The 26,372-nt window shown below is 36.6% G+C and overlaps 1 protein-coding gene across 8 annotated transcripts in view; it reads right to left on the bottom strand.

Annotated features, from left to right (window-relative positions):
- Ccser1 (coiled-coil serine rich protein 1) overlaps window positions 1–26,372 on the bottom strand; it is a 1,339,591-nt gene that overhangs the window by 1,258,679 nt on the left and 54,540 nt on the right. Inside the window, exon 1 of one of the 8 annotated variants that reach the window (XM_087215777.1) lies at window positions 6,006–15,525. The exons of the other annotated variants lie outside the window; for them this stretch is intronic. The gene's annotated coding sequence lies outside the window, so the exon portion shown is untranslated. Of the gene's footprint in view, window positions 1–6,005; window positions 15,526–26,372 lie in introns of those variants that run through there. 8 annotated transcript variants of the gene reach the window in all.

The raw sequence follows: 26,372 nt of genomic DNA on the forward strand, positions 1-26,372 counted from the left end.
TCTTGCCACTCTTATTGTTTGGTTGTTTTTGTTTGTTTTTTGTTTTTACGTATTCTATGCCTCTATCTGGACTTACAATCACACCCCAAACCATACATAGTAAACTCATAAAGAAATCAAGACCCTATGAAGTTACTAGTTACCTTTATCATGTAACTAGATAATTATAGCCAGATTGCCTCATAGTAAAATTTTTTACTTTTTATTGTATTTGTAAAGCCTTTATTACTTAGCAGAAGAAATCTCTTTTAAAAATGATATTTCAGATAGAACTCTAATGTAGCACATATTAAATAGATGTTCTAACTTTTGCAATGTATAGTAGTAAGTTCTCCAAAATACTCCCTTCCCCTGTTCTAGTTCAAAAATACCAAACATTTCAATTAGCTAATGGAAGCTTTTGTGACTTCCAACTGTAGGTCCAGATTTGACTCTGTATTATGTCTTAGTACATAGAAGAAGAAACCTATAACACATCTCGCCTAACTAGAGATATGCTTCTCTAATTTAATGTACAACCAATCAGCCAAGTGAGGACAGAAGTCTTGTCCGCAAGCACATTCTGATTCAGCAGGTCTGGGTTAGAGCCTTAGATTCTGCCATTTCTAACAAGCTTCCAGGGGTGTGATAGTCACGTCTTTCAGGGACAAAGAGTGACAAGTTTGATCCATGAGAATTTTTTACAGGGGTTAGTAATTATTATTCACATACATGTGCATTCACGTACACCACACAGCCTCTATCTTCTGGGGTAGTTGCCCCCTTTCCCTGCATAGGTGCAATCTCTGCCCCTGCCCCTCTATCCTGCTTCACAATCCCATGTAAAAGCTCTGGGACAGTGCTCCCAAAGGTGGGGCTCAAAGATTCAAACTGAGGCAGGAATTTGAAGTTTTCAGTTTAGCCTCAATTCTAAGCCATGTTTTCCACTGCACCTTTGCTAGAAAGTTTTATATTGGAGAAATCATTTGGAATTGCCTCCTGTCCTACATTAAAGAAGATATTTTATACCTCTGATTCCCCATTTGGGGATCAGGGCCTTGCTGGTATCTATTTTCTCTGTCAAATATAGGAGAGAAGAATAGAACATTGCAGGCCTCCCTAACCACCTACACCTACACTGAGATCATCTCCTTAAATTTAATAGGCAGAAAAATCTGATGTGCTCTATCTACAAACTTCTAAAATGTGTATGTGCTACCAAGGTACACAGGACATTGATTTAACAAATAGCAATGCACAAGTATTACTGGATATTTTAAACTTGAGATCAACTGTGTTTTTCCTGAACTTCAGGAAAATCAACACATACTGAAATCTGCATAGTGATAGCTTACTCAGCCATCAGTATTCTGGCTGGCATGTGAAAGGTAGAAAGTGGTTTTATTTCTCGTAAAAAAGCAGGTCAAGGACATCCTTTGCCCTGTCAATATGCTTAAGAAACACATACAGTGGTGAGAAGACTTTTCATTTACCAAATACTCACTCACGTGAAAACACTTTGGAAATGCTTTAAAAAGAAAACATTTTTATAGCGGGTTTTATAAAGAAGGGCTACAATGTAAGTGTCTATCGTCGATAATGCTTCGCTAGCTGAGTATTTTATTCAACCTATTTCTAGGGAACTGTTCACACGGTTAGGAAAATTTTTATGGAACTTCTATCTAATCATTTTAAATAACCTGTTTTCTTTGATAAAAATCCATTCCTCCAAAAGATAATGTAAACAGAGAAATACAGCATTCAAAACATTAATTCATGCCACATTTCTTTAAAATTAATGAGCTTTTCAAACTAGAATCCTTACTCATCTTTCCCCTCTCAATAACAAATCTGTCAAAAAGAATTTACAGAACTGTACAATCAAACACAAACAGAAAAACCAAACAGGAATGTTCTAGTAGAAGGAGTAAAATTAGAATAAAGCATAACATTCCTAGAAGAGCATACTTACTAGAATACTCAGAATTTTCTGTAAAAGGGCTGGGGATTTAGCTCAGTGGTTCCACAGCCTGCCTTGCAAGTGGAAGGTCCTGAGCTCGATCCCTGGTACCAAAAAAAAAAACAAAACAAAACAATAAAACATTTTCTGTAAAAGATAATGTAAGATTCACAGTAGAAGGCAAGAGTCCTTTAGCTTCTCTGGTCCTCAGCTTCTTCATTAGTAAAATTAAGAAAATGTTCTAAAGACAATTTTGAAAGTCCATTAAAGCAAGAAGTCTATACAGTTGTTCAAATTTCAGAGTTCACTGTCACCTAGGATAGGATTACAAAGAACACTGACGGTACCTTAGCTCTCTGCTTAGCTATCACATCTACTCATCTGGCCTAATCTTCCAGTGTAAATCTAAACAAATATAATCTCCTTTCCATTGTTCTATAATGAACTAGCACCTATAGGCCACAGTTCATTTCTTTTTGTCAACAATATTTCCTGATCACTAACCTGACTGATCACATTTCAGGTTAATATGCTTTAACCTCCAATGTGTCCCTGGGGGCTGTTCAACAAGTATTAGTCCAACACTCTCTAAGGCACCTTTTCCTCTCCTCTCAAACATTCACAAGCTTCTCGTGTAACATCCTCAGTCTCAGTTCAGTCTATCACTGAAAACATAGATGCATTATGAAATGAACTTTCCCAGACACCAGTCCCAATTCTCCAACCCGCCTACCCCAAGCCCACATCACATATCTTCCTTGGCACTGCCCAGGATAAACCCTTCATGCCCATCCAAAGCTGCTTCTTCCACACTTGGCATTCCATCTGCTTTTAGCTAACCAGTGGCCTCATTCCAGAATTGCTCTTGCTCAACTTTTCTGTTCCTTTGGATTAATACCTACAAATTTATTCAGATTATTTCCTACAAACAATTCATATTATCCACTAAAAAAATAAGGTATTCAATCTTAAAAACAAACAAAAAACTCAATTCCTCCAGCTCTTCCACTATTGCTCTATTGTCATCTTTTTTCTTTTTGCAAAACTATTCAGAAGCCTCTCATTCTTGCTGTCTCCACTTTTGCTTCTTCCATTTCCTCTTAACATACTTCAGACAAATTTTTACCACCACCATTTCAGCTTTTGTCAAAGTGACAGACGATCTTTATACTGTTAAATCCACTGTTAAATTCAGCTCTCAGCTTATTTAAGACCAATTAGCAGCATTTGTCAGAATTCACTAATTCCTTTTTGAAATAATTTTTCTTGGCTTCTAGTACTCTATTGATTTTCCAGCACCTTCTTTGGCTAACCCTTCATAATGTACTCTTGGGTTCTTAGACTTCACCATCTCCACATGTCCTCAATTTTCAGAGCTTAGTTATTGGCTTGCTCCTCTTTACTAAGTGTCCCATTTCATCAAGTGATTTCACTTAGTTCCACACTTAAATCCCAGCCATACACTCTGGACACCACAGTCTGTGCCTCCAGCCCAGACCAAGCTTCTGAAATCCAGATCTACACGTTCCATAGCCACTTGGATGCCTAACAGACATCTCAACCTTAACATGTCCCAGATGGTTTTCTCCAAGTACCTGTTCATCTCATAATCTCTACCCCCATCTCAGAAAATGGAAATTCTGTTTTCACAATCCAAGCTAAAAATCAATCTTCCCTGTGTCCCTTTCTCTCACACTGAACATCACTCTTAGCAAACCCTATGACTATCTCCACCTCTACCTACTGTAAAGCTACATCTGTTTTCTCCTAAGCACCTATCAGGGTGTTTCCCACACTGAAGCCAGCACACCGTGTTAAATAACAGTTCAGACTTTATTACTCCTATTTAACTTGTCACATGTCCTGTACCACACAGAATAATAGCCACAACCCTTACAAAGTCCTCCTCCATACAAATACTGGACCTCATCTGCCACTCTTCTTCCTTTCACCCACCCTACTGTTTCACCCATCCCTGCTGTTTCTTCAGCAGGCAAGAATACATTCCTGCTAAGAGGAATTTGCACTTGATATTCTCCCCCTCCCGGGATTTGCCATCCAAAGACCCTGTCAGTCCAACGTTACCTGCCACTAGACCTTCTATGAACACCTTATATAAAATACCAACTGCCACTGCACTCCTGTTTTAGCTCAATCTGGTTTACCTTCCTCCTTAGTACTTATCATTGTCAAACACAGAATATATTTATAATACTCTCTTTCGATACAGAATTCAAAATCTCCAAGCATTAATTTATAGTAAGTCAAATACGGACAATTTTTGGTTTAAACTGTCTAACATGATTAAATATTTACATAGTAAATCAAGGTTGATGCTACTTTCCACTTTGTTCTTGTGCTCCTTTAAAACTTAAAACAGTCAATGCTCTGAATGCATTTAAATGTAAGAGAAGGACTAGGACCTTTTGAATAATATAAAGAAAGCAAATTTGATGTGAAACCCTAAATATAAAATATTTTAATAGAAGTAACTTTTTAATACTCAGTATAATAAAAGTATTTCCCCCAAAAAACTTTTGATTACTAAATACTCAAAAACCTGAGTCCCCATCACACATTTAAGTGAACAAAATATTTTTGTATATGGACTAAATAACAACTCAGCCAAGTATGGCTGCTTTTTGAGCTGTCTTCAAATTATGGGATCTTTACAGTGAATTATAAAATGTTTTTATTAAATATATATACATACTCTTAATTACTTTCTCATTGCTGGGACAAAATATCCAAAACCCACAAATTAAACAAAAAAAGTTTTTAGGGCTGGGGATTTAGCTCAGTGGTTCTGCCACCTGCCTCGCAAGGGCAAGGTCCCAAGTTCAATCCCCGGTACCAAAAAAAAAAAGTTCTTAACTCACAGTTTGTAGAGGTTTCACTCTACAGTTGGCTAGCTCCAGGCAGGGCAGCATGACAGAGAGAAATGGCAGAGGAGAAACAGTCCATGGGAGGGCAGGCAAGAGACAGCAAGACTTCCTCCTTTCCCTTTTTATTCTATCCAGGATGCAAGCCTATTAATTGGTGCCACTCATACCCAGGGTGGGTCTTTCCTCTTCAGTAAGTCCATAGTCTACATCAGTGGACTATGATCCACCCACGATCCATTCACTCCCAAAAGCCCCACCTATGCACACATGAGGCTTTGTGGAGACATCTATAGCTATAGAAGTCAATATATACATATACATTTTTATCAAAGAGCATCAAAAACAAGTTGCCCAATTTGATGATATAACTTGAAATGTTTCTACTTATAAAAAATAGGTATTGAGGTAGAAAAAAAAGAAATAAAGGATAGGTTAAAAAAAGAGACAAAGGAATTATAATTAAAAATTGTACTTTTAGGAAAACTGCAACTTTTAGAATCCAGTTCCTGTAAAATATGCTACTACCCTTCTTGGGAGTGGGCCTGCCTTCCCTGTGGGGTTTCTACCCTTCAAGAAAAGCATAAATGATCCTTGTTACAGGAAATAATGGGTCTTACTTCTCTGAGTACCCACACTCCACTATGTATCCCAAAATATCTACCTAATAAATCCTTCCAGAGCCTCCTACTGACTTCTGTTTTTGTTTTCTGTAATAGGAGTCAGCAAGCCTACAAACTTACTCTATAAAAGGGTGGGTTAGGTTCCTTATTTCAGCCTTAGGGACCTCTCAGACCAAACCCAGTGACATTTTCTCTTGGGGAGCCAGTGGCAGGAGGTAAAAGAGAGGGAGGGCACTGAGACGCCTACTACTGTAAGACAACCCAAGGCATTCCATTTTCTTCTTCCCCACTTTCCCCAATTCCTCACCCTCTGAAGAATAATTTACCTCTTCCTTTCCTTCTTTTTCTCTCTTCTTGTCTACAAATTACTGCAACCTTAAGGTTTTCCTTTTTGGCACCTAGAGGCTCAAAAGTCCCTAAAAAATGAGTGCTTGTACATACAAGCATCAAAGATAAGAAACACTTATTCCCTTTAACCAGAAATAGGAAGCAGTGTTGAGAAGTATCCTCTGTGACATGTAGCAGCCTCATTAGGTACAGTAGTCCTGCAGGTCCACATACCTATTCCAGGGTCAGATGGAACTCCAATTTGCTCACCAGGGAAACATAGGAGGAAGGGCCCATTCAGTGTCTCAAAGGAAGTTTCTCATGCAACCACCATGGAAAATTCAGTCCTGAGACACTATAAAAAAAGAAGAGTAGCCTTTGGGGTGAGCCCTGAGGAAATCAATCTCCTGAAATCATGCATATCTTAGGGTCCTAAAATCTCTGGATAAAAGGAAATCCTTAAACTGCTCTTTTTGTCCGTCTGTTTCTCTGTCTCTCCCACACCTTCCTCCCTCCCTCCCTCTCAACTAAGGGGCATAAGCTTGGCTTTTGGGGTGGCTGGGAACGTGTCCTAGGCTGTGCACATTCAAGTGATCATTCAAGAATCTTGATTCTAGCTCACATTAAATATACTAGCAGTTACATAAACATCCTCCTTCACTAGAGCTGCAGTGAAACCAGTTATTCTGGGGTACTGCAGGGCTAAGTATGGCAGGCCTGAACCACTGGGGAATACAGTAGAGATATGGCTCTTAGAAATGGTAGAAACAGAACAGGATTTCCAAAACTCACTAATTTTTAGGCATGTGGAATTTAAAAGTTCAGAATTCAGGATGTGCTGACCTCTTCCCATATGGATATTACAGTTGCCTTCATTTTTCCAAGCAGTAGATTAAAAGAATTGTTCTTGGAAGATTTATTTTATTTGTATTCCAGTCATGGAGGAAAATTTACGATTTTCCCAGCGATTGCCTTATATTATTATGCAAAAGAAAATGTCTATAAAACTGCACTGTTTTCCAACACTTACTAGACTGTTTAAGGAAAATGTTTATTTACTTTTTTTTTTTTGGTACTGGGGATGGAACTCAGGACCTTGCGCTTGTGAGGCAGGTGGCGGAACCACTGAGCTAAATCCCCGGCCCTGTTTAAGGAAAATGTAAAATATCCAATGTGAGAACATACACAAGACAATTTAAATAAAAGAAAAACATATTCTCATAAGAAAATACAATTATCCTAATGCTAATTAAATAACATAACAAAAGCATGATTATGGAAAACAATTATTTGGGCAATAATCAATGAGAGATTTAAAAACCGAAGTAAAACATTTCCATTTCAGTACATATTATTCAAATAATTATATTTATTTAGTCACAGAATTCATGAAAAATATTCCATTATTCACACATGCATGTATGTATTTCTCATTACGTATGAAACTCATGACAAATTCTGGAAGGCTTATTTAAATATTACTCATATGAAATCAAGTTTATTTCCACAATGTCAATGGGATTTGTATATCATTTCTCTGCTAAACTCAATTCATGTTAGGCATATGAGTGCCACAAAAATAGCTTCATTAATTTACATCCTTTACTACCTTCATTAAAGGATAAAGTTACCACAACTTAAAGATCTTAATTTATTTTATTTGGTGGTTCTAGAATGCAATAACACCTTATTTCATACAATAGAATGTGTCCAATGATCTGAGCAAAAGAGGTTGAATTTATACACAAAAAAAAGACTAAAGCATGGAGAAAAAAAGCAGTGAATCAGTATCTTCAACTTTTCTTCCTTTGTAAGGCAAAACAAGGAAAAAGAACAACAGAAAAATAACTGGACAACCTCACGTTACTTCAGGTTACCGTTGTATAAGAACTAAAGCTGTGAATTTCAGTATCATGTCCATTGAAACTGGGCTGTTTGAGAAATTTGTTGTTTTGTCTTTCTCCCTATTTCTCAGAAGACCAGATAACAATTCCCTTTCAGTGTGATGACAGGGAGCTTCAGCATGAATTGACTCATTTTGATTTTCAGTCTGGTCTGTGGGGTCTCGGCACAGACACAGGAGCTTAGTCCAAAATAACTGCTTCATATAATTTATATTTAACATCATTATTGAACTTAATATAAATAATGGAATGTTTTACATAATGGTTTTAAGTATTTCTACTTTTTAAAAGTATTGACTAACAAAACCACATTATCATTAAGAGATTTTCTGTCTCCCTTTCTTGAATTTCATTAGAAAAGACAGCAGAATACTTGAAACTCATCCAGAAATTAGCTCTAATCAATGCAGATGAAGACAACTGCTTGCAATTCATAACTGAGTTTTAAGAAACAACACACTATATGCACAGTCAATTTTAAAGCATTACTTTTAAAATTCTTTTCCTATAGATAATTCAATGTTAAGTTCTCTTTGGACATAATCACTAATTATTTTAGAACAACAAAAACAGAAAAGAGGCGTAAGCCATTTACATTTGCAGATCCAAGAAGGAAACTGAAATGTCTGCTTAATTTCCTCCTTGTTAACGAAGGAACTTTCACCTGCATATCTGGTTTTTGGACCACTGAAAACAGAGCAGAGACTGGAAGGGCAAAGGAGAGCATAAGTAGTGAATAGGAATGTTAAGATTGTGCATAGAAAAACACCAAGAATCTAACAGAATGGATGCTGAAATTTTAATAATAGACAAGGTTGACTAAGTAAAATTACAACTGATTTGGGCTGGGGATTTAGTTCAGTGGTTCCGCCACCTGCCTCACAAGCCCAAGGTCCCGACTTCGATCCCCAGTACCAAAAAAAAAAAAAAAAATAGCTGATTAAAATATTGTAAAAACAAAACAACAACACAGAGATGGCTTGATTCGATTCTAAAAAAGAAAAAACAAAAGAGGGTAGTCCTCTAACAATGACTGCTAAAGATTAATCCTTGATCTAATTAGTATTTTTTAAACAGTACTATACCAAATATCTAGGGTTTTTTTCTATTTAAAAAACACTAAAAAGTGAGCAGACAAATTTAGTTTGCAAAGAAAGTTCTAAGGATTTAATTAGGTACAAAATGAAAGAAAATAAATTTAAAGTATAATACTACACATAGAAAATATGTTATTATACATTCTCTTATTTGCAAATGAAATTACTGGTAGAAGTGTATTAGGGCCTCACTCCTTACATCATGGGATATGCAGCAGGCACACTAGGAAAGGGGGTTTTCTAAGGGTTGGAGGCTTCTGCATCATGAGGCCCTGTCGTAGTCTGGCCACAGGGAATTTCAAGACAGCATCAAGGCCAAACCTCCAGCCATGCAGCAGAGCCTGGTATACTCAGGCTGCCACCCTCCTCCGTGACCTCAGAGCTGGGTGTTGTTGGATTCTAACCCTTCATCATCTGCCCCACTCTGCTACTCATTGCTAAACTATGGTTTCACATCCCCAGATCCCTACCAAAGTCATTACGGCAGAAGAGACTACTCCAAGGGCAATCCAGTCTTCTGTGTGAGGCTGGGTGTGCGTTGGGCTTTGGGACTATTGCTTTCTGTACCCTCATAGCTCTTTCAGTGGATCATCCTTCATAGCTTCTTTCTCCAGTGAAGAGAGGCAACAGGGAGTCAGTAGGCAACTATAAAGGGTGCATTACTCATGTACAGGCAGGGCTCTGGGCATCTTCTAGAAGGACCAAAGCAAGAGTCCTGAATCTGATCACAAGCAAACGTCATCATTTACTCTCCAGGACACAGGCTAATAAGAATATGTTAGAAAGGATAATCGACTATATTACTATAAGCCATGGAATATTTAGAAGTAGTAAAGTGGCAACCCATTGTATTTCTTTGTGTCTACATTAAGAATATTTGTACAAATCCTAGTTGTTTTTGCAGACAAGTTGTAGGCAAGTGACTTGTCAGTGTTAAGCAATTATACATTAAAAAAAACTAATGACAAAAAATTTACAGCCTCCTATAATTTTTTGAAAATCATTTAAAAATCAGTGAATAATCAAAGCTACAGTTGCAGATATTCCCAGGCTTCTAGCTGAAGAATATTTAATGAGGTACAAAGTATTATGCCTATCATTTATCAATTTACATGAGTCATTAGAAATCACATAAGCAGCTGTAGTTCAGGAAAAAATGCATTTCTACAGATGAAAAGATAGGTAGTAATTTCAGTGAATAAATGAATAAATGTTATCATCTAACTAAATGTGACAGACTGTAATTAGAAATATATAATTAGAAAATATTCGTAAATTCTGGAAGTAATGATAGAACATTCTTCAAATACAATTTATGCAGACTGGTGAAGATAAAAAATACCTTAGAACCGTGCTCCTAAGCATATGTTCTGTGGGACACCAGACTCATGAGTGTTAACTGTGGTGCTAGCAAAATAAAATTCTTTTTTAGTTAACAAGTTTGGGATTGAGCAAAATTTTTAAAAAATCACATACAAGGAAACAGTATCTTGGGATTCACTCTGAATCACCATGTAGGTTTGTTTAGGTTCTGATACACTTCAGCCAAAAATTCTGTTCTTTACATAACAGCTTTAAAGACCACTATTCTGCAGACTTTGGAAATACTGAACAATCTTTTGATTTTGTCCCATGCCCTTAGAATATAAAGTAAAAATGACAAACTGAGTATTACAAACTCCTTAAATTGGGTAACAGCCTACTTTAATAATTAAGAGAAGTACATTATAAACTAACATTTTCAACAGCTGTTATGATCATTTGCAAGAAACTGTTTCAAAATCTAGCGTTCTTCCTGTTAGGTTTTCCATCATCTACATAAAGTCTGTTAATACTTCATGACCCAGAACAAATGTTTCATATGCTTTCCACTCTCTTCTTCTTCAATCCAAACTTTCTCTGAACATCTGTAATTCTAACATTATCTTGAACTGCTCAATAAAGAACTCACTAGTCACAGATGGCTATGGCATTTTAAATGTGTCTAGTTCAAATTGAGATGTACCATTAATACATATAAATATACTTAGATTACTAAAGTCAAACTTGAATTGTTTTTTTAATTGGTAAGTCAGCACTGAAAGTGAAGCTTAATTTGCATATTTACCTTAAAAATGGTAAGCCAGTGGCACGGTCAAAGTTCACTGCCCTACTCAGCAGAGGTACTCCAAGCTCTAAGAACTGAATTATTGAAACAAATTGAGGGATTTGCATCCAATGACACTCTCATGTTCCCACACAGGGTTTAGAGGGAATTGACTACATTTTGAAACCTTTTGGCAGTACACCTTTGGGAAATCTATTTATACACTATTTTTCACCATAAATGTTAAATAAAAATTTTGCTGACTTTTCCTATGGACTATGAAATTTTTGAGGACGGAAAGTACTTCCGATTTATCTTTAAATTTATTCTATACGGCATATAGTAGGAGCTATACACATACAGAAATTATCTATAAAAACTGAAAGTTCCCTTTTAACTATGCTAGGGTAGGTTAGTATGCAATCTGTTACGCACATGGGACTCTATGCTAGGAATCAGACCACCAGCAGTCAGGAAGAGGGCCGTGTGTGTGTGTGTGTGTGTGTGTGTGTGCGCGCGCATGTACTGGGATGGGTTAACAACATAAGAAAAATAGTGCAGTGGAGTAAGAAACCAAGAATTTGAACCCTAGGTCTTTCACCCACTTGCTGTAAATCATTGGGCAAATTATTTAAGTGAATCTATAATTGTTTGCCTGTTAGAAGCAAATATCAAGTTTGCTTCATATATATAGGAGACAGTCTCTGTATATAGACATAATATATATAATAGACATAATACATATAAGGAGACAGTCCCATGAAAGTTTTTAATACACAGTGACTATTACAATTACCACAAACAAAATCACAAAGTAAAAAAAAAAAATCAAAAAAAAATGTGGTTATCCAAGCTTTTTAGATTTATAAGTATCAGAACTTGATGATGCTATGATTCTGAAGAATTATATCAGGTAAATTAAACACTGATTATCCAAAGCCTTCCATGATATGTTTTTTTCTTCACCGGGTTTATTTTTCTTCAACAGAAAACAAGAGGACTTGAAGGGTTAACTATGTACTGGTTGGGCTTATGTAATTTTTAACTGAATTTTTAAAATACATTTTAATTTTTAGTTGACAGAATAATTATATATAGTTATACTCTTTCAGTAAAAGTAACCAATGTGCAAGGATCGGACCTGGGTAACTGGCATATCTATCACCTCAGATATTTAGCATTTCTTAGCATTTGGAACATTCAAAATTCCTCCTACCAGCTACTTTGAAATAGTCAAAAAATATTTCTTAACCATTGTTAAAAATTATTCCTTCTTTCCAACTGCTTCCCTGTACCCATTAATCATCTTTTCTCCCCTGAACACTTCCCGGTTTCCTGTAACTATTCCATCAATAGATTCATCCATTGATGAAGTTAGAACCCTCAGGATTGAATCAACATACAAAAGCCCATCATCTGAGAACCAAGTCCCAGGTTCGTGAATTTTAGGGGACATTTCAGATCCAAACCATAACACTACCTTCACCGATTAGCCAGATCTTCACGTTAACTTGCTGCCAGTTCTATATAAACATTTATCGTTATACAGTGACCTTGGTAGTTTTTGTCTTTTAAATTCTATTCTACCTCATAAGTATAGCCACTTTTGATCATTGGTTTCCATTTCCACTGTATATCTTTTTCCATCTTTTCATTTTCAGTCTGTGTGTGCCTTTACTATTAAAGTGGGTTTCTTATAGATAGCACATTGAAGCTTATTTTTTCATCCATTTGGCCAATCTATGTAATATTTTCTTTACTTCTCTTATGGTTTCTGTTTTGTTTTAGGGTTTTAAAATATTTTCTCTTCAGGAGGATTTTTAATTGAGGAATATAATCTCTTTAAATTCAAGGTCATCATAGACATGTAAAGACAAACATTGTGTTAGCTTTTTCCTGGTTGTTTTGCATATTTTGTTCTTTTCTGCTTCTCTTTTTATCTGTATTGGTGGACTTTTGTATTGGTAGAGTTTGATTCTCTTCCTTTTTCTCCTTTCTGTATCTATTCTATTAAGCGTTGTACATTCATGATGGCAGTTGTCATCCTTATAATGTAGGACTCCCTTAAGCATTTGTTGTAGAGCTGGTCTGGTGGTGATGAGTTCTCTTGACTTTGCTTGACTTGAAAAGGCTTTCTTTTTCCTTCAAGACTTTGAATATATTATCCCATTTCCCTCTTGCTGTAAAGTTTCATTTTAGAAGTCTGCTCTTATTCTAAAGACGAACCCCTTGTAAGTCAACTTGACACTTCCGCCATCTTTAGAATTCTCGTCTTAGACTTTTTTTTAATTTTTACATGTCTATTTTTATTAGTACATATGTTTATAGTACATAATGATTCATTAAGAGTTGGTGGATGTGCATAACACATCTGAATTCTTTTTTCTTCCCTTGTCATCTCTTGGTTGCCTTCCCATTGTACTTTTAAAAGTATGACTATAATATGCTTCAAAGAGGATCTTTTTTGGGTGGAAAATATTAGGGGTACTTTGATCTTGAACCTGGATGTCTATCTCTTTCTCAAGATTTTAGCACTTATTTCATTGGATATTTTTCTATAGTTCCCTTTCCCTTCTTTTTTATGTAACATCTATATTTCAAATGTTTTCTTACTTAACAATGTGCTATATGTCTCAAGTTCTCAAGGACTTTCTTCATTCCTTTTAAAAATTTTTTCTGACTTGGTTATTTCCAAAGACTTATCTTAAAGCATAGGAATTCTTTCTTCTGCTTGATCTATTCTGCTGTTGAGAAATCCACTATATTTTTATTTCATTTATTGAGTACTTAAGCTCCAAAATTCCTGTTGTTCTTTATTATCTCTACGTCCTTGAAAAATCTGTCATTCATATCATGAATTGTCTTCCTAGTTTTATGAAATATGTCTGTATTTTTGCATATCATTAAGTTTCCTTAAAATCACTATTTTGAATTATTTTTCAGGAAATTCACCAATATTCTTTTCTTTGATGTCTGTTGCTAGAGAATTTTTGTGTCTTTGGAGGCAAAATGTTACCTTTTTTTCATGCTTTAGTATCTACATGTTGGTATTTGTGCATCTGGCAGGTGAATGGCTTCTAAAATCTTTACAAGGTGGCTTTCATAACAATAAGATTTTCCTCTGAAGACATGACCTAGAGTGTCGACTGGATTGGCTGCATTAGCTCTGTTTCCAGCTGGGTGCTTTAGTGTAGTGTCTGTGCACCTTCTTCAGCTGTAATCGATGTTGGTGTTGCAAAATTTGTAGAATCACAATGCCAGCTGAACACAGCTCTCTTAGGCAGAGTGAGTCAGCTGCAGCTCTGAGCACAATGCACCCCACTGTAAGTGTGGGCACCTCTCTGTGGGTCATATGGCTGTGGGCCTAACCCACTAGAACCAGGTAGGTATAGCACAGCATGGTAATGAGGTGGGGTACCTCCCAAGGTGAAACAGGATGCATCAATAGGTCCAGAAGGAGAACTTGGTAGGATACAAAGGGCTACACGGGTAACTCTGTGAGGGCTTTTAGGGACTGACCTGCTCATCGTGGGGTTCCCTGATGTTTCCTGCAGCTGGGAGTGGGTAGGTATGGTTGCTTGTTTGCTTCTCAGGACAGCAGGTCAAATTTCTGAGAAAAGGCTCAGTTGCGTCTTGAGGCTGCAGGAAGACAGTTGGGACCACCTGGCTGCATCCCAGGGTGACTTTTGGACAAAGCCACTCAAGGAAAGCTGTTTCCTGGGGTTGTTAGGGGGGTGAACTTTGTGAGTCATCTTCCTAAGCCCAGTCTACCCAGCTCTTTCCTGGCTGAGGATGGTTGGCTAGGGCCACCTGACTGCTTCCCACCAGCCTTGATGATCCAAGGTGCACAGAGCTACTTGGTTACCTTTCCAGACCAAGGACTAGTCACTGGCTCCTGGATGCTTCCAGAACAGCATGAGAGTGGGTAGAGCCATCTAGCTGCTGCTTTCTGGGGCAATGGGTACAAGACCAGAGCTATCTGGCCACTTTTGGGGCAGCAAGAGGGTAGACAGGACTTCCTGATTGTGTAGGGGCTTCTCAGGGTGGGAGAACGGATGGGGCCACCTAGTAGGATCCAGCTGCTGTGGAGGCAACTCCTTGGCTGCTTCACAACACCCTGGATAGCGGGGTCTTAAGATGGTACCATGAAACAGGAGTGTAAGTGAGTGATAATAAAAGGTACCCTGGGCTCCTTCTCCATGTCAATACAGTGGTATGAAAACTGACAGCTCCCCAGTGTGGTTTAAAGGCTTGGGAAAGTCAAAGGCTTCTCCATTGTAGATGCCCATGTGCCCATAGCTTCAGTAGGGACTGATAGGATACTCCTGCTCACCATTTTTCTGCTCAGCAATGTCCTTCTTGGTTCTAGGTTGAGCTTGACTGTCAGGGCAGTAGATGTTATATGCTTAGCTCCCTTCCTCCTTAGGCCAACATACATCTCCATGCTCTGCAACATCTCTGGGACATCCTCACTATACTCTTGCACTCTACCTACAATACTCTGATGACAGAGCTGTTGTTTTCCTTCCTGCAGTCTTCTGCTGTACAAGAAAGTATACCCAGAACCTCTAGTCAGCCATCTTGCTGATGTCAGTTGGGTTTGTATAAATTTTTAATTATGAAATAATTTTTCCTATTTTACAATTATAAAAATTCCTTCATTTGAAAAAAATCATACAGTAGACATTACAGAATTACTTTAATCAGATGTTAGATAATACTTTTTGGAAAAATAAAAGGGGACATTAAATGATTAAATAATTTTCAGCAAATATTACCACAGGTTTGATGTATTCTTTATCTGGAGAAAATAACAAGTAGAAGTCTAATACAACCTTATATCAATTCTGTTTTTCTAAGATTAATAAAATGTTAAAAGTATTTATGAGTCTGTCCTCTGGTATTTTTAGAAGATTTTCTGATACAAGTACTATATACTTTTAAAAAGCATTTTAACGGTAGATCTCTCAGAGAAAACATGAATGAAAAGATCCAAATTACAAATCTATTTAAAAGTCAATGTTTGCAAACCTGAAGATTATTGATTTTAGTAACCTGAAATGGGCTCCTCACAAAAGATTAAGATAATCTCTGAGTATCTGTGTCTCGGGCACTTGAAAATTTACATCAGACCAATAAAGAGAAGAGCTTAAGAGAACAATTGATAATTGGTTTTCTCATAAGTGAGAGATAAATCTGTTGTAAAACTGGATTTACAACTGTGGCTAAAGGTGATGCTTAGCCCAAATATAGTCACAATGAATGAAAAGATTTGAATAACTGAAGTAGTTTCAACGCATTTACACTAGTAAAACTACCCTATTCATGAAAAGCCTTGTGGATTCAGGGTTATGGGGGAAAACGTATTGATTCTTCATCACTTTCTTCAAAGAAGGAGCTCTGTTTAGACTGATGGGTTTGTACATTACCATCAAAAGGTCTCTTATATGATTGACTTCAAATAGTTCTTTTGAAATGGAAAGCTCAATAAGCATCCTTTTTAATGCTGACTACAGATGGTGAATTGAAGTTTTCTGTAAAAGCTGAATCCTTTAAGAGTTAATATTCACCAAGATGAAGTTCTGAAATTTCATGTGCAACCCACATAAGATCTTGATTTCCAATAGCAAGGGTGAAAAGGCCTGTCACCACATTATAGAAAGCTTCTGAAAACCTATTGCTATTCCTATTCCTATATAGCACAAAATCAATGTTACTGTGATACTGTGCTACAACAAAAAATATACCTTTGCCTGTGGTTCCTGGCAAACGGCTCCCAAAACACGTGAAATCACCAAAGTGCTATGTGACTTTTGGCATGCTGAAAGAGATAAAAAGTAGCTGGGACTCCTGGATAGCCTGAAAATGAGGAACTGGAGGCCCAGGGACCCACCGTAAGATTTAAAGGTGGAAAATTTCAGTTCTGCCTTCAACATCAGGGAAGAGGAAAGGGACTGAAAGTAGCATTGGTAATTATGCCTAAGTAATAATAATTCCTCCAGCAAAACCCAAAATGCCTGAGTCCAGGGAGTTTCTAGTTGCTGAGTGCATAGGGCACCTGGTGATAGCAGGCCAGAAGAAGACATAGAAGCCCCTTACCCCCTCCTATCTTGTCCCCTATAGTTCTTCCATCCAGCTATTCATCTATACACTCTGTAGTATCTCTTCTAATAAATGAATTGAATTAAAGTATTTCCCTTAATTCTGTGAGCTGCTCTGACAAGTTAATGGAACCTTAACCCCAATTAATGGTCCACTGGTCAGAAGCACAGGTCTTAACTGAGGACTGGTGATTGGCAACAGAAGTGGAGCAGTGTTATGGGATGAGTCCTCTAGCTGTGGAATGTGGTCCTATCTCCAGGTAGATAGCATGAAAACTGAATCGTAGGACACTCACTGCATGTTCATCCGACCCCTGACTGCTCCAGTGTAGTCAAAACCCACAGACACATGTGGTACCAGAAGTACTGTATTCAGTGGTCTGTTGGTGAGAGCACAAAAACTGCTTTGGTTTTTCCTATTCCTAATAGTCACAATAACTCCATATTTCACTGTCACCTTTGTAAAAAGTTTTTGCACATCCCTCAATTTTTTTACTATTATTGCTTGAATAACTGTATGTATAAAACTTAAGTCTAAGATTACAAGCATGCTCTGTCTTAGTGTGGCTTGCCTTATTGCTCTTTGCAGATATTGCTTTTCTTACAAATTGCAGCAAGTCTAGGGCACCTTTTTCCAACAGCATGTGCTCATTTTGTGTCTCTGTCACATTTTAGTAATCATCACAATATTTCAAGCACTTCCATTATCATTACATCCTTTACAGTGATGTATGATCTGTGCCCCTTGATGTTACTATTTTAGTTGTTTTGGGGTATCACAAACCACATAAATATAAGATGGCAAACATAATAAATTTGTGTATTTTGACTGCTCCACTAATTGGCCATCTCCCCATGTCTCTCTCTTTCCTTGGGCCTAGTTATTCCCCGAGATGAAACAATTGAAATTAGGTCATTAGTAACTCTAAAATGGCCTCTAAGCATTCAAGTGAAAGGAAGAGTCACACATCTCTTATTTTAAATCAAAACCAGAAATAAGCTTAGTGAAGAAGATATGGTGAAAACATAGACTGGCTGGAAGTTTGATCTCTTGTGCCAAATAGTCAAACTTTTAATGCAAAGGGAAAGTCATTAAAGAAAATTCAAAGTATTTATTACTCCAGTGAGCATACAAGTGATAAGAAAGCAAAATACCCTTATTGCTGATTTGGAGGATTTAGTGGTCTGGACAGAATAATAAACCAGCCACACACAGCACTCCATTATTCAAGGCCTCATCTAGAGCATGCTTTCTTCAGTTCTATAAAGAGGAAGCTGACAAAGAAAAATCTGAAGCTAACAACTACTGGTTCACAAGGTTTAAGAAAATAAGTTGTCTCGGTAACATAAAACGCAAGGTGAAGCAGGTAGTCCTGACATAGAAGCTAAAGCAAGTTGACCAGAAGATCCAGCTAAGATAATAACTGATGAAAGAATTATGGGTCACATCTAAAGTATCCCCCAAAGTCCATATGCTGGGGGCTTGGTTGCCAGGTAAAAATTTCTTTTAAATTAGTGTATGTTTGCAGTAGATAATAACTACATACATCTTGGGGAATTGGTACATATGTATATCTCACTTGAATTATTTGGATGTAAAAGCTCTATCCTCATCTGTGGTTTATTGATGAATTCATAATTTGATTGCATTATGAGAGGTAATAGAAATTTAGCAGGTGGTGCCTAGTTGAAAGAAGCAGTTTATTAGTATAGCACTATAACCTTCAGGAATATATTTTGTCTGGCTCCTTTGAGTCAGTCAGTCAGTCTGTCTGTCTCTCTTGCTCACTCTCGCTCTCTCTTGCTCTTCCTCTTTCTCCCTCCCTCCCTGGTTCCCCTCCCCCCCCCTCTTCCCCCCTCTCCTGGGATGAGGTGAACAGTTTTCCTTCACCACAAAATCTCTACTGTGATGTTCTGCCTCACCACAGGCTGACAGCAACAGAGCCAGTCAGAATGGACTGAAACCATGAGCCAAAATAAATATTTAAGTTCATTTTCTCAGGTATTTTATTACCACAAAGAAATTCTGAAGTGAGATGAATGCTTTTTTATAATTTCTTTATTATCCACTTGTATTACATTAAAACTAAATAAGACATTTAGACCGGATCCAAAGTATCACTGTTAAAAAAAAAAAAAAAAAAAGGAAGGCTAACATAGGTAACAAATACAAATAAAAGAAGGAGTTTGAGACTCATGTCCAGTCTGGGGGATATGGGTTATGGGATAACAATTACACCCTCCTGGGTCCCACAGTCTCATGATATGGTTAATTTTAACTTTAATCTCCTTCAACTTAGTTCCTTGAAGATGAAATAACACAATGAGAAGTTAATAACAATTCTTACCTGCAACAACATAAGTGACCTTTTATGTTATTTAATATTTTTCTGATTTGTTTTTGGAACTTAGCTATTCACCTCAGGTTCTAGTTTGTTTGGTTGGTTAGTTTTCAAATTTAGAAAATCAAAGTGTGATTTTATTTACACAATCTATTAAACTTTGGCTTTCTATCTATTCTCAGTGGCAAGTGGTAAATGACTAGCATCAATTAAGACCACCAAAATAAGATCAGATATTCTACAGCATAATAAGTTCATATTTACATGGTAAAATTTATATAGATAGAGTACAAAGTTGTTTAGCAAAATTCACACTTTAAAGAACCATAAGTTTTAAATCAAGGGAAAATATAAAATGCCATGAAATGTAAATCCTTCATTATTAAATATGATAAAGCAAAGTATATGCAACTGATATATTTACATAGATAACTATCAGTAAAACATTTCAGAGACATCAGTTTCTGAGCAAGGTTCTTAAGCTGGGTACTGTAACCAACACTCTTCAGTCACATTTCTTTAATCTTCAAAACAGCAATATGGCATAGATAATAGTAGGCTAACTTTGCAGATGACAAAACTGAGGCTAAATAAGGTAGACAAAATTAAGTTACTAATAAACATGTTGGAATTCTGACCTAGGTAGGCTATTTATTACAAACTATAACTCTTTAACCATAATATCACTGTCCTGGACTAAAATTCAGGTACTTATCAATCTAAAGTAACCTACTGTGACCGCAAATCCATTAGACACACAAAATTAATACACCAACATGTTCTTTAAAAATTACTTAATTTTAGCTGAATGAATAGCTGAATATTTACTAAATCTGCAATTAAGCAATACAGTAGAAATATTTAATGCATAAACACTTAAAATGTCCATCAAATCTACCTAATATGTTAAAGAAGAATTAAATCAAAGTCTCTGAGTGAAAATTTCTCCTCCATATTTTTACCTTAAGCTTTCTTTTTTTCTTTCTTTCTTTTTTTTTGCTCTAAATTCTAACTTAGTTTTTAATTAATTTTATTTGTACATTTTAGGTATACAATATAATGACATTCATCATTTGACATTTGCAATTTTACATAATCTCTCTTGGTTCTTTTTTTTTTCTCCCATTCTCCCGCCCTCCCTTCAACCCCTCCATCCCTCCCTATTTACAAAGACTTTGTTTCCTTTTTTTCATTTTCTCATAGTATTTACATTCCATTCTTTCCTTTCCTCTATCCCTCCCACTCCCCCTTCCCTTTTGCCTCTTTTCTTCCTATTTCACCTTACCTATTATACCTTTTAGTCCTTATTTACACTTTCAATTTCTCACACTAGAGAAACTATTTGGTATTTACACATGTGTGTCCTATTTATATCACTTAAAAGAGTACTGCCTCAATATGCATCCATTTAGCAATAAATGTCTCTAATTTCTTGTTTTTTAAAGCTGAGTAGTTTGTCATTTTATAAAAAAAAACACCACACATTTTTTTTTATCCAGTCTCCAGTTGTGGGCATTTGGGCTGTATCCAAGTTTTAGCTATTACAAACTGTGGTGCAATGAACAAGGGTGCACATATATCACTGTGGTATGATTCTTTTGGGGAAGACTTCTTCATTTCCTATCTTTATTCCTTTTATTTCTTTCTCTTGTCTAATAGCTGTCGCTAATGTTTCTAAAACTATATTGAACAGGAGTGGTGATAATGGACATACTTGTCTTCTTCCTGATTTTAGTGTGAAGGATTTCAGTTTTTCACCATTTTGTATGATACTAGCTGTTGTCTTTTCATAGAGGGCTTTATCAAATTGAGTTAGAGACCATCTATTTCAATTTTCTGTAGGGTTTTTATAATAAATGCGTGTTGGGTTTTGTCAAATGCTTTTTCTGCATCTATTGAGATGATCATATGGTTTTTGTCCTTGGCTCTATTGATAAAATGTAGTACATTGATTGATTTGTGTATGTTGAACCATCCCTGCATCCCTGGGATGAATCCCACTTGGTCAGGGTGTATGGTCTTCTTGATGATCTTCTACATTCTGTTTGCCAGTATCTTATTAAGGATTTTTGCATAAATGTTCATTAGTGAGATTGGCCTATACTTCTTTTATTTGGTTGGGTCTTTCTCTGCTTTGGGGATCAAGGTGATGCTTGCTTCCAGGAATGAATTTGGGAGTATTGCTTCCCTTTCAATTTCACTGAAAAGTTTAAACAGTAGCAGCAGTAGTTCCTCTCTAAATGTCTTGCAGAATTCAGCACTGAAGCCATCAGGATCCGGGCATTTTTTAGTTGGTAAGTTAATTATGTCTTCAATTTCATTGATATTGGGTTATTTAGAATGTTTAGGTCTAGTTCATTCAACTTTGGTAATTCATATGTATGTAGGAATCTGTGCATTTCTTCTGTGTTGTCCATCTTATTGGCATATAGGTTCTCGAAGTAGGTATTGATGATCCTCTAGATTTCTGCTGGGTCTTTTGTAATTTCATCCTTTTCATTCTTAATTGCATGGATTTGGGCCTTTCCTTTTTCTGATGAGGTTGGCTAAGGGTTTGTCAATTTTGTTTATTCTTTCGAAGAACCAATCGACTTCGTTGATTTTTTTCTATCATTCCCTTAGTCTCCATTGCATTTATTTCTGCTCTGATCTTTATAATTTCCTTCCTTGTCCTGCTCTTCATTTTCTGGAAGCTTGAGGCTCAGCACCAGGTTATTTACTTGGGCTAGCTCTGTTTTCCTAATATGAGTATTCACTGCTATGAATTTGCCTTATAAGGCTGCTTTCATTGTGTCCCATAAACTGCAATATGTTGTACTGTCATTTTCATTTAATTGTAGGAACTGTTTCTTTAATTTCCTCTGTAACCCATTGGTTATTCAGAAGTGTGTTGTTCAGTTTCCATGTGTTTATGAAATTCTTGCAGTTTCTTTTGCTATGGATCTCCAATTTCATCACACTATCGTCTGATATTATGCAGGGGATAACTTCAATTCCTTTGCACTTATTTAAACATGTTCTATGAGCGAGTATGTGGTCTATTTTAGAGAACAACTCATGTGCAGCTGAAAAGAATGTCTATTCTGATTTTGTGGGGTGGAATACCCTGTAAACATCTGTTAAGTTCATTTGCTCAAGAGTTTGATTGAGTTCTGGTCTTTCGTTGCTTATTTTTTGTCTAGCTGATCTACTATTTGTGACAGTGGGGTACTGAGGTCCCCGACTACTACTGTATCAGTGCTTATTTAATTTTTCATGTCCATTAGTATTTGTTTTATGTAGTTGGGCACACTAGTGTTTGGTGCATATATGTTTATGGTTGTCATCCCTTCCTCTTGAATTGTTCCCTTTTCAAGGATGTAGTGTCCTTCTTTGTCTCTCTTAATCGGTGTAGGTTTGAAATCCACTTGATCTGCAAACAGGATAGCTACTCCTGCTTTTTTGTGGGGTTCCTTTCACATGAAGTATTGTTTTCCACCCTTTAACTTTCAGTCTATGAGTTTCATTTTGAATTCAGTGTGTTTCTTGTATGCAGCATATTTTTGGATCTTTCTTCTTGACCCATTCTGCTAGTCAATTTCTTTTGACTGGTGAATTGAGACCATTAACATTGATGGTTGTAATTGATACGTATTGACTTATCATTGCCATGACTTTTTCTTTTTGTTGGATTCTCTCTCTTTGCATTTAATTTCTTGTCACACCCGATGGATTCATTCTGCTGGGCTTCCTGGGGTTATGGTCCTCGTCTTTTCCTAGGATATTGTCTAAAATTTTTTGAGTGCTGGTTTGGTATTCATGAAGTTCCTAAGGTGCTCTTTGTTATGAAAGTATCTTATTTCTCCATCAATTTTGAAAGATAGTTTTGCAGGGTAGATCAATCTGGGTTGGAGGGTTCCTTTAGGGCTTGAAATGCATCACTCCAAGCTCTTCTTCCCTTGAGGGTTTGCATTGAGAAGTGTGCTGTGATTCTGATGGGCATTCTTTTGTATGTGATGTGTTTCTTCTCTAACTGCTTGTAGAATTTTGTTCTTCTGTTGGGTTTCTGGAATCTTACCTATTATATTCCTATGTGTGGATTTTTTCTGATCAAGGCTAGTTGGAGTCCTATATGCCTCACTTATCTGTACGTCAAGTTCTTTTCCTCTGCTTGGGAAGTTTTCTGCCATCACTTCTGTGAACAGGTTTTTTATGTTGTCTACATGCTCTCCTGTTTCTTCACTGACTCCAATTAGTCTTATGTTATTCTTCTTTGCATTGTCTAGCAACTGCTGGATTGATTTCTCATGGTCCCTTACAATTTTAAAGAAGTTTTTCTTTTCCTGGTCACTAACTGCAACCTTATCTTCTATATCTGAAATTCTGTCCTCACATTGGCTCATTCTGCTGCGTAAAATTTCAATGGAGTTTTTAATCTGGATAACTGTTTGCATCTGTTTTATGGATTCCATGTCTTGTACTGTGTGCACAATCTCTGCTGTTATCTGAGAAATTATTTATGATTTCATTTTTTCCAGATTCCCTTTTTTTCCCAATTCAGTGAATCCAGGTGGTTGAGTTCCATCTCATTTCCTTTTGGCTTTGCTTTAGGTGATCTGGAAGTCTGTTTCTAGATTTGTTTACATGTCTTCTCATTTCAAGCAGGGAGGGAGGGTGGGTGTGTTGCTGGCATCTGCATGGTTCTCCTCGTTGGTGCTGGAGGGGACTCTGCTCCTTGGCACTGGGGGCAGCTCTGCTCCTTGGCACCAGGGGCGGTCACTTTTAGCTTTCTTGATCTAGCAGTATACTTACAGAATTTATTGAATATATCAATGAGTATTTTCTTCAGTTATTTTTTCTCATTTTTGCTCTCAAAGTACATGTTATTACAAAAGTGTTTTCTTGCAAGTAAATATGTTCTGAGCTTTTTAATCACCTACATTTTCTCAGTAACTGAAATATTATTGCTAATGAACAAACAATGTTAAGTAGCTTTCTCAGATTGCATGCAAGGGAAAACATCAACAGATGAAACAAATTACTATGTAATCAGGGGATCAAGTAGAGTAATAACTTTCAAGAACAGGCACTGCAACTCTGCAGCCCCCCAAATGATTTTGTCCCTATTATTGCATTACCTACTCTACAAAACATCTTCATAAATAAGAAATCTATGAAAAGTTTCAAAGTCTATATAACTCTCTTGTATTCACACTTGATTCTTGCTTTCCTGGGTTAATGTCTTTACCACCATACTAGGGAATGCTCCCTGGGTAGTAGAATATATGAAGTGTGAAGACAGATTGCTCATCATTAGCTACTCTATATATTTACTGGTTGTCACTTATGTGTCAGGCACTTGTTACATTCAGAGGTTCAGGTATAAATAACACAAGCCTGGTCCTCCTTCGGGATGGCTACAGAAAACTCAGGTCTTAGATGATTCCTGGGAGCAATCAAGATGTGAAAAATTATACTCCCATGGTTTCTGCACATGTAGTTTAAGAATATCAGAATTTACTTTTTTCAAAAATAAACTACCAGTAAAAATGGGTATTAGAAAATAATGATATGTTGCTGCACAAAAATACACAGGATTTGCCCCTAAGATTCTCAACAGGGTGTCACTTGCATGCTGAGGTGTTAATAGGCATTCTAATAAAATTTCTTTTAAGATTTAGTTTTATGTGGTGCACAATCTGTTCTCTGGGAAGCACTGCTTTTGGTCCTGTTTTTTTATTTTATAGATGTAATATGTATATATACTTTCTTAACAAAAGGAGAAATCCTGGTGGCCTACTTTATTAAATCATTCCTTCTGTCTTTTATTCAAAATTAATCCTCCAGAACCACAACACTGCAAAAATTTAATTTGCTACTTTCATTCCTAGAAAACCACCTACTACTCCAAAGCAGGATTTACTCTTACCTACTGTGTTTCATCCAGTTGCACTACTGGCAAAATAAATAATCTTCATCATTAACTGTTAGGGCCAGGAATGCTATACCAAGTGCTCTGAAAATGTCTCTTCACAAAAATGTTCACAAATGAGTACTATTATTATCCTTAGTCAAATTAAGAAGTAGGCTTAATGAGACTAAGTACCTTTTATATGGTTACACAAATAGTGTTTGGCAATGCTGGGATTCAGATCCAGGACTTCATGGTTCCAAAGTTGACACTCTCAGCTGCTACTATAAAACTGCTTCTCAAAACAAAAGATGAATCAATGTTTACTGAATAAATTAAAGAGATGTGTATTTTATTTTTATTTAACATTCTCTCTGTTCTGTCACATTTATGCCTTTATAATTAGTGTAGAGTCTCTTTTTCTGTTGGTTTTGTGAGTACAGGGTAAGGGGATAACACGTTATGTAACAAGACTCAGTGCAGTGTCTTTTAGTAGAAAACATCCACATTCTAAAAGTTCCAATGTACTTCCCTATCTCACACTGCCAGGATTTTTTAATTACTGCTTTCTTTTCATCAAAGAAACTATAAATTTCTTAAAGACAGTAAGAATTACTATGGAAAACTCTTCTTGCTTCGTATTTCTACTCTCTACAGGAAAAACGGAATCTCTCCTTACAGCAGAAGACTACTGAAGGGCATATCACCAACACACTTCTTTTCTCTTCACAACTCCTTCTCCTAAGAAGAAAGATTTGATTATCCAGTAAATGCAATGCTGCTGGTGTCCCTCTACTAAGTGGGTAGAGTCACTGTGGCTTAAAAGCCACTTTCCAGGCAAGCCAGGCCAGCTTGGCATTAGGCATCAGAAGGAAAAAAAATTTTTGTTGACCTTTTATCTCCATCTTCCTATAAACTAGTGGGTGGACTTCAGACCAGATTTTATACTACACTCATAATGCAGCTACAATATAGGCAGTGAAAGAGAGAAAGAAGACTTATCAATCCTTGTGCAAGCAGCAAAGGACAATCACTTTTCTAAAAAAAAACCCACACTGGGAGAGTTTGCCCAGCACGCCTTCCACATTTTCCATAAACTCTATAACAACATGATTCATTGCAAACATAAATAATCCCTCAGGCAAGCTAATCCAAAGAGAACAAGAAAGAGGCAAGGCAGG

Source organism: Heterocephalus glaber, unplaced genomic scaffold, assembly GCF_053883595.1.
Source record: "Heterocephalus glaber isolate CG9 unplaced genomic scaffold, H.glaber_assembly_v1.0 deba00001454, whole genome shotgun sequence".
In the NCBI taxonomy this organism is placed as follows: domain Eukaryota; kingdom Metazoa; phylum Chordata; class Mammalia; order Rodentia; family Bathyergidae; genus Heterocephalus; species Heterocephalus glaber.